This window comes from Saccopteryx leptura, chromosome 1, assembly GCF_036850995.1.
Source record: "Saccopteryx leptura isolate mSacLep1 chromosome 1, mSacLep1_pri_phased_curated, whole genome shotgun sequence".
Lineage (NCBI taxonomy): Eukaryota > Metazoa > Chordata > Mammalia > Chiroptera > Emballonuridae > Saccopteryx > Saccopteryx leptura.
Genome location: NC_089503.1, coordinates 34,377,409 through 34,387,550, shown reverse-complemented (window position 1 = coordinate 34,387,550; position 10,142 = coordinate 34,377,409).

Below are 10,142 nucleotides of genomic sequence, written 5' to 3'. Positions count from 1 at the left end.
TCTCAAGGATGGTACAATATACATAAAACGGTTAATGTAATACACCATATCAACAAAACAAAGAAAATAAACACATGATCTTATCAATAGATGCAGAAAAGGCATTCGATAAAATACAACACAACTTTATGTTTAAGACACTCAACAAAATGGGTATAGAAGGAAAATATCTCAACATGATAAGGGCCATATATGATAAACCATCAGCTAACATCACATTAAATGGCATAAAACTGAGGACTTTCCCCCTTAAATCAGGAACAAGACAGGGTTGTCCACTCTCTCCACTCTTATTTAACGTGGTGCTAGAAGTTCTAGCCAGAGCAATCAGACAAGTTAAAGAAATAAAAGGAATCCATATCAGAAAAAAAGAAGTAAAGGTATCACTTTTTGCAGATGATATAATCCTATACATCGAAAACCCCAAAGACTTCACAAAAAGATTGTTAGAAACCATAAACCAATACAGTAAAGTCGCAAGATACAAAATTAATATACAAAAGTCCATAGCCTTTCTATATGCAAACAATGAAACATTAGAAACTGAACTCAAAAAAATAATCCCCTTCATGATTGCAACAAAAAATAAAATAAAATACCTAGGAATAAACATAACAAAGAATGTAAAGGACCTATATAACAAAAACTACAAAGCGTTGTTAAGGGAAATCGAAAAACATACAATGAGATGAAAAAATATTTCTTGTTCTTGAATAGGAAGAATAAATATAATCAAAATGGCCATATTACCCAAAGCAATATACAAATTTAATGCAATTCCCATCAAAATTCCAATGACATTTTTTAAAGAAATGGAACAAAAAATCATCAGATGTATATAGAACTATAAAAAACCCCGAATATCCAAAGCAATCCTAAGGAAATAAATGAAGGTGGGGGCATTACAATACCTGACTTCAAACTGTATTAGAGAGCCATGACTATCAAAACAGCTTGGTATTGGCATAAAAATAGACACTCAGACCAATGGAACAGAATAGAAAGTCCAGAAATAAAACCACATATATATGGTCAAGTAATTTTTGATAAAGGGGCCAACAACACACAATGGAGAAAAGAAAGCCTCTTCAACAAATGGTGCTGGGAAAACTGGAAAACCACATGCAAAAGAATGAAACTCGACTACAGTTTGTCCCCTTGTACTAAAATTAATTCAAAATGGATCAAAGACCTAAATATTGACCTGAAACAATAAAGTACATAGAAGAAGACATAGGTACTCAACTCATGGACCTGGGTTTTAAAGAGCATTTTATGAATTTGACTCGAAAGGCAAGAGAAGTGAAGGCAAAGATAAATGAATGCGACTACATCAGACTAAGAAGTTTTTGCTCAGCAAGAGAAACTGACAACAATATAAACAGACAGCCAACTAAATGGGAAATGATGTTTTCAAACAACAGCTCCGATAAGGGCCTAATATCCAAAATATACAAAGAACTCATAAAACTCAACAACAAACAAACAACCCAATAAAAAAATGGGAAGAGGACATGAACAGACACTTCTCCCAGGAAGAAATATAAATGGCCAACAGAAATATGAAAAGATGCTCATCTTCATTAGTTATTAGAGAAACGCAAATCAAAACTACAATGAGATACCACTACATACCTGTTAGATTAGCTATTATTAACAAGACAGGTAATAGCAAATGTTGGAGAGGCTGTGGAGAAAAAGGAACCCTCATCCACTGTTGGTGGGAATGTAAAGTAGTATAACCATTATGGAAGAAAGTATGGTGGTTCCTCAAAAAACTGAAAATAGAACTGCCTTATGACCCAGCAATCCCTCTACTGGGTATATACCCCAAAACCTCAGAAACATTGATACGTAAAGACACATGCAGCCCCATGTTCATTGCAGCATTGTTCACAGTGGCCAAGCCATGGAAACAACCAAAAAGCCCTTCAATAGATGACTGGATAAAGAAGATGTGGCACATATACACAATGCAATACTACTCAGCCATAAGAAATGATGACATCGGATCATTTACAACAAAATGGTTGGATCTTGATAACATTATACGGAGTGAAATAAGTAAATCAGAAAAAAACAAGAACTGCATGATTCCATACATAGATGAGACATAAAAACGAGACTAAGAGACATAGACAAGAGTGTGGTGGTTAGTGGGGGTTAGGAAGGGAGAGGGGAAGGGGAGGGGGAGGGGCACAAAGAAAACTAGATAGAAGGTGACAGAGGACAATCTGACTTTGAGTGATGGGTATGCAACATAATTGAATGACAAGATATCCTGGACATGTTTTCTTTGAACATATGTACCCTGATTTATTAATGTCACCCCATTAAGATTAACAAAAATTTATAAAAAAAAAAAAAAAAGGCAAAATCTCTTTGGATTGATTTTTATTCAAAAGTCCTGCAAGTGAAAGTGCCGAAAGTGCAGCCAAAAAGGCAAAAACAGGTGGTTATTAAATGAAAAATATGTAATGTTAAGTTTAGGTTAACTTTAAAGTTAAGTAAGTGCATTTTTTTACAATTAAGTTTTTGTCGTTTCATTTTAAGAAAAGAAAGTGCAGTTTTAGTTTTGTTTAAAGTAAAGAAAATGCAGTTTTCGTTTACATTGAGGGTTAAGAAAATGCAGTTTTAGTTTACATGTCTACTGTGCCTGCATCCCTTTCTCTCTCCCTCCTCCTCCACTATTCACCTCCGTTAGCCACAGTCATCTGTCTCCTAGGTAAGAATACAGTACTAAATAACACTTTTTTTTTTATTTCATATGGCCTGATGTTGTTGCAGACAGGCACTTCAAAGGATTCGAACCAGAGACGAGACCGAGGTAAAGTATATTATGCATTGGTAAAGAATACATATGTGTTTCTTAATTAAAAACATCTTTTTTTATAATTTAGGATGGTTTGGGGATGTTTCACAGGGCTGGAATAGATTAAATCTATTTCAGTTATTTTTAAATGGGAGAAATTTGTTTGATATATGAGTTGACTGACTTACGAGCTCAGTTACAGAACGAATTAAACTTGTATCTCAAGGTACCACTGTAGAAGTTTTTTCCAGTAATGTTTCTTGGGTGAATTTACCACAATAAAATATAAGCCATGCAGATTCAGAACATGTCCATCTCTGCCAGTTTCCAGGGTTGATAACACTTACTGAGGCTGCCTTTTGACATAAAACTGTCTTTGTAAGCAAGCAAAGCTGTCTTTGGGTCTCTAACATTATTGAATCACACATACTAGTAGACACTCATACATCAGCCATCTGTATGCCAAATCCTTGGGTGGTGATGGAGGGGTGCAGCTTTTCTATTCTAACTCCTGTTTTTCAATATTTCCTCGCTTTCTTACTGTCTTTTCCTTATATATCTTAACATCATTTATCCTGTAATGGCTTGGGTCTTACTAATTCAGCCAAGTGAGAGAAGAAAGAAACATTTCAGCCACTCAATCCCATGATAATTCTCTAGAATGAATTTTCTATCATTGAACTCTCAAAACATCTTATTCTAAAGTCTTATTATGCCTTAGCCTATTTCAAGTTTACTATCTGTGTCTCTGAGTTCACACATTAGAAAATTGTCAATGACAGTAAGAGTCATAAGAATTGCAGACATAAAAAAAAAATAAAAGAAAAAAAAGAATTGCAGACATTGGGACTATTCAAAAATATTCCAGTTTCCCCTTCCAATAGCGCACAGTTGAACAGCAATTTCTTACCTCCTTGCAGGAATACATGTCCATTTGACTTGTTTGACTAATCAAATGAGTGGAAGTGATATGTGACACTTGCAGATGGGATCTTTAAATTAGCCATGCTTAATTTCCCTATGGCACAGCATTGGGTGAAGATGCAGGTGATAGAAGCTCTATCAGTCTTAATCCCCAAGCTCATGGAGCAGATCCCACTGCCCACACATGAATGGTGTGTCCTATGTGCAAGAAATACCCCTCAGTCGTCTTAAGTTACCAAGCTTTTGCAGTTATCTATACTGCTCACAAAAATTGGGGAATATTTCAAAAGTGAATATAAAGCTATAAAATATCCCCTAATTTTTGTAAGCAGTATATTTACACACTATAAACCAGTGCATTCTCACTAATAGAGACATGAAAATCTCTAGAATGTCCCTTGGTGGTATCTGGTTTTTCTTTCTGTTGGAAGTATTCCAGATTCAACATCTATACAATAAGATTGTTGAATCAGAAGATATCTAAGTTTCTCCCAAACCATAAGTTATACATTTGCATTTGCTGATGATTTTCCTGAGCTCTGCCATTGAGTTGATGTTCATTTTGATGAATCTGTGTTTTCATTCAGCAGCCTGTTCAGATGAGTTTTCAATACTTGAGTGTTCTGATATGGGATACTCCTTTGTGGAGATCTTTTGGAGAAAGAACTGTTTTTTTTGTTTTGTTTTTTTTTTTTTGATAGTATAAAGGAAGATTCCCAAAGTCTTTACTATGCTTACCAAAGATTTATTTCCTAGGGGTTTTGCGTTTATAGAAACAGAGCTCAAACAACATTATTTTTTTGTAGAAAATAGGGAAAACTAAAAGCTATTTGTGGCACTGTGGAGAGAAAAAAATGTCTATCTAACTGAAAAAATATTGAGGAGGGAAAAAGTGGTCATTGAGCTCGTGGTAGCAACATTGAAACACTTTGGAAGGAAGAAAACATCCACAGGAGAAGTAAAATATCTTCTATGAGGAATTACTGGAGAAAGAAAATGTTTATACTAAGTGTATCAATTACCAACCAATAAAATCAGTTCATGAGTGACAACTATTCCAAGTAGAAATTATCACTCATCATTAAGCTTTATTGAATTAGCCAAGAAAATGAGAGGAAGAATACCACTGCTGAATCATTTGTACTTCCTCTTTCTCATGTGTTCATATTAATAACTTAATACCTTCCTCACCAAGGGTAACATATGGAATGACTAATTTTCAAGTACTAATTTAAAGCCATTTTCTCTCCACTATCTCAGGATACGAAATACAGCTGAGAACAAAATTAGAGCATAAACCACTGCCTTTCCTTCCCTGGGCTCAGATAACAGACCTGCAGCCAAATGGAATTTGACCAAACTTTCTAAAATGAGTAACATTGTGTGAGCACTGCTCCCTTGGGAACTGTATGAAAATGAGATGTCTGTCACAAAAGGTTCTCCAAGAAAAACCCTAGAAGAAATGGGCATTTGTCTTGACCCACAGACAAATGCAAAAAATTGCAAATACCTAAGTACAGCTTAAACTAAAAAACTTGAATTTTCCCAAAATTTGATAATGAAAAAGATATTAGAGTTAATTGAATGTATGTTATTCGTTCTTTCCACACTTATTGATTGTATATAAAGTGCCCAAGAATTGTGCTAGATGCTTTCACATGAACTGTGTCATTTGATTAATAACTCTGTAAAGTACAGATTAATTTACAGATGAATGGCTTACCTAAAGTTATACAATAATAGGGCCTTGTATTCAAGAGGTATTTGTGAAAAGTCCACTACATATCAGCATTTTCGTATGCACTAGGATGGTTCATTAACATTAACATTTGAGTCCAAGGATGAAAGTACAAATTGAGACTCCTATATCACATCTAAACATAGGCATGCACCATATAACGTTTCATTCAACAATAGACTGCATATACCATAATGGTCCCATAAGATTATATTGGAGATGAAAAAAATACGTGTCACCTAGTGACATCGCAGCTGTTACAATGTCATAATACAATGCATTACTCAAGTGTTTATGGTGATGCTGGTTTAAACAAACCTACTGTGCTGTCAGTCATATGAAAGTGTAGCTCATAAAAATGCATAAAATGCATACTTGAAAATAATAAATGACTATGTTACTGGTTTTACTATACTATACTTTTATTGTTACTTGGGTGTGTACTTTTTCTACTTATTAAAATAGTTTGCTATAAAACTATGCTGGTTATGCTGGCTGTAGCCTCCTACATCTCCTGTTTACTGCCTCTCTTGATTGCATCATTTTCCCTTATACTTGATTTAATCTTGTGTTGTTTTACACAGTAACATGCTGTATAGGCTTGTAGTCTAGGAGCAAAATGCTATACCATATAGTTTAGATGTGCTGTAGGCTAAGTCAACTAGTTTTGTGCAAGTGCATTCTATGATGCTTGCACAATCACTTAACAATAATTTCTCAGAACATATCCCAGTGGTTAAGTGGCACATGACCGCATTTAAAGTTGTAACCAATGATGTGTTAGATCCAGCTGTTGTCGGCTCAGGAGAGCCAACAGTATGCACTTCATCTTAAATTCACATTCAGCAATGTTGCACTGGTAGCCTGAAATTGGCCATGGTAGGATCATTTACACTGTCACAATAACAAACACTACAACTGAGTCATTTTTTAGAGAGTTTCTTGTTAAACAACTGCCAGCAACACAGCACTGCTTATAACAACCTGTTGAGTGAAATATAATTTATAACCCAACCTTGAAAAACATACCTTCATCATATCCTAAAGGATCAAGTTTGAATTTAGAATTCCCATGTTCCTTGTTGTCCCATATAAAAATTTGGCAGAAAAAGGAGAACCAATCCCTAGACTTTAGCCCCCATTCAGAAGCTTCAGGCCCACAGCTCTTGCTACTTTTCGTCCCATTTCATGTTTCATCCTATAGTGAGAGGGAGATCATCTGGGCACTCCAGAGCATTTTCCTAAGCTTCATCTATCTATGCAACGCACATACACATAGAGCTGCCCCTGGACCATCTCTTGGGACTAGAGGTATACAAGAGTATAGAGAACAGCAGCGCAGTGCTACCTCAGGGACTTGGAGGAAGAGAAGGAAAAACTCACAGACCTAGAAGCAGACACAAGTCTTTAAAGGTCTGAAATTTCAGGGTCTGTATGGCAGCGCATTATGTAGAGCAGGGGATAATGCAGGCTCTGAGTGGGTCCCTCGGTAACGTAGATAAATCACTAAGGGAAGCAGTCCAGATAAAAGAGGGCTAGAGTGCAGCTCCCTAAAACAGGCAACAGGTAGAGGTCTCTACTGACTGTTCTAAGAATGGGACTAAATACAGAAGTTCCAAAGCTTTCATGCAAGTCATGTTCCACTAAGAGAAGATGTAATAGTTTATATATTAAATATTTAAATACCCAAGACAAATTATTTTCAAGATTAAACTGGCTTATTACCACTCTCTTTTGAGCCCAAGTAAAATAATATTAAAAATCACCTTTTTTTTTTTCATTTTTTCGAAGCTGGAAACGGGGAGGCAGTCAGACAGACTCCAGCATGCTCCCAACCGGGATCCACCCGGCATGCCCACCAGGGGGCGATGCCCTGCTTCTCTGGGGCGTTGCTCCATTGCATCCAGAGCCATTCTAGCGCCTAAGGCAGAGGCCACAGAGCCATCCCCAGCGCCCGGGCCATCTCTGCTCCAATGGAGCCTCGCTGCGGGAGGAGAAGAGAGAGACAGAGAGGAAGGAGAGGGGGAGGGGTGGAGGGGTGGAGAAGCAAATGAGTGCCTCTCCTGTGTGCCCTGGCCGGGAATCGAACCCGGGACTCCTGCACGCCAGGCCGACGCTCTACCACTGAGCCAACCGGCCAGGGCCAAAATCACCATTTATTGATAGCATATTATTTACTCAGAAATTACTAAATTCAAGGAGACTGAATGACTAAAACTTCACAGCTTAGCAATTGACTTTAGTTAGTAAAGTGATTACTAACATTTACATTATCGTAATATTTTTGTCATTGGAAAGACTCAAGATATCCTCCTACTCCATGCCAACTGTGCTTTCTACATATCTAGCTGAATCTTTTTTGGAAATTCTGGACTGGACTCCTTCCTTGCTCATGGGTCCTGTCACCATGAGTAATAAAAGCCCTTTCCTTATTACCTGAGAATTAAAAACACATGGGCACAGAGAGCTGGTTGTTCGGTGTTTACCAGCACACCACTGGGTTACACACATGTATAGTAAATACTTCAGTAGAGGCCAAAAAAGTTATTAATAGTAATTGCTTTTGGGAAAAGAAATTCAAAAGAAGGGGAAAAAAGAAGTACATATTTTTTAATATCTTTCTATAATTTTCTTAGTAATATGAGGGCAGTGGGATTAGGGGCCATTTTGGTTTTCTTTTTTATATAGAAGTATATATCAAATTGTCTTTTTAGAGTCATTAAAATGACTTTTGTGTTTAAATGCTATGACATTTTTAAAACCTTTATAAAATTACCAAAATGTAATCAGAAAAAAGAATGCTACTATTGACTGTTTTATGAGAAGTGTCCTTGGCAAATCTTACTAGTTTTTCTTCTTCAAAATAGGAAATGGTGCAAGCAGCAGAATCTTTTCATAGGTACTAGATTTCACTGAAGCTCCATCGTCCTGCCATCTGTAATATTTCCTTATATAGAAGACAGCTCCCTAAGCACCGGCATATGCTAAAAATAACAGTATAAGGTTGCTGCCAGTGACATCACCAGGCTCCAATGACTTCATCTTCAGGAAACACCACCCACCATCTAATCTCCAAGTGATGGATAGACCTAGAGGATAGCATGCTCAGTGAAATAAGTCAGACAGAGAAGGCAAGTACCCTTTGATTTCACTTACACTTGGAATCTAAAAAACGAAACAAAACAGAAACAAACTCATAGATACAAAGTGATGGTTACCAGAAGGGAAGGGGCTGGGGGAATGAGCAAAATAGGTGGAGGGGATTAAAAGCTACAAACCACCAGTCATAAAATTAGTCACTGGGATGTCATGTACAGCATAGAAAATATCATCGATAGTATAATAACTGTGTAGGGTGACAGATGGTTACTAGATTTATCCCAGTGATCACTTCATGAGGTACATAAATGTTTAATCACTATGTTGTATACCTGAGACTAATACAATATCATATGTCATATAATCTTAAAATAAATTTTTTAAAAATCTATGAGTAAAATCTTGCTCAATCTCATGAAATCCTGCTCTTCAGATCTTACGGAAGAAGGCTTTCAAGTAATCCATAGCATCTTGCATCCGTGACTGCTCGCTGATAACGAGGGCATCATTCCATTTCTGTTTAAAGTGAACACTTGAGTTTTCACACGTTTCTAATGTCTAACGCTTTGGCTATCCTTAAGTTCAGTGAGTTGTCCTTAACATGGAATTCATTTTAAGAATAAACTTTTCTTAAATCTAAAAAAGAAAAAAGGAATACATGGGCATCATTTCAACATTTCTTGCTCTGGTCCTTTTTCTGATCTTCTGTAGTTCATGAACCTCTGCAGTCTCACTTTCTTCATCCGAAATCCAGAATATTAATATTGCTACTGCCAGGCTAGTATACCGAGAGGCCAGATGAGAAAGCAAGCTAGAGACTAAAAGGTTAACACGGGAGAGAGAGAATCTTCAGTGAACTGCTCCTATTTTCTTTTTCAATCTTAAAGAGGCTGCTCACACTCCAGAGTAGGATTTGTTCATTTGCTGTTTGTTTTCAGTGCGGGAATTAATTCTTTATGTGCAGGTTGTTAAACTTTAACGATAGCCAGTGTATGGCCGGTAGTCGCGGTCATCACAGCCAGGCACGTGCAGGTTCCCATTAAATTCGGGCAGACAGTAATGAAACTGTGGAGCCAATAATTGATGGGCCATTCCTTTATTCTAGCCTCGCACCCAGCAGGCAAGTAAAAACACACAGGGCTCCAAAACCCACCCACTCAGGGCTCACAGAGCTACTGACACATCCTGGTTTTCCTAGAATCAAAGGCCCCCACCAACCTTAGTCACTTCTGGTTGCCCATCTGCCAACATGGCTTCTTACTCTGCAAAACTGGCTTCTCCTTCAGCACCCTGCCATCTTGGCTGCCTTCTCATTCCTCTTTCTTCTTCTTCTACACAAACTTTTCTTGGTGCCACAAACCCTTCCTCCAGCAATATTAGCATAACAATGGTCCTTTCCAAGCAGGAAGGTAAATAGCAGTTTCACAGATCACATACCTGGGTGGCGGCCATTTTTAACAATAAAAGTGAGCAAACCCAGACAATACAGATTTTACAAACTTATTTGCTAAACAGCTAGGTTTGTTTTTTGTTGTTTTTGTTTTTGTTTTGTTTTATTTTACTTGTCTT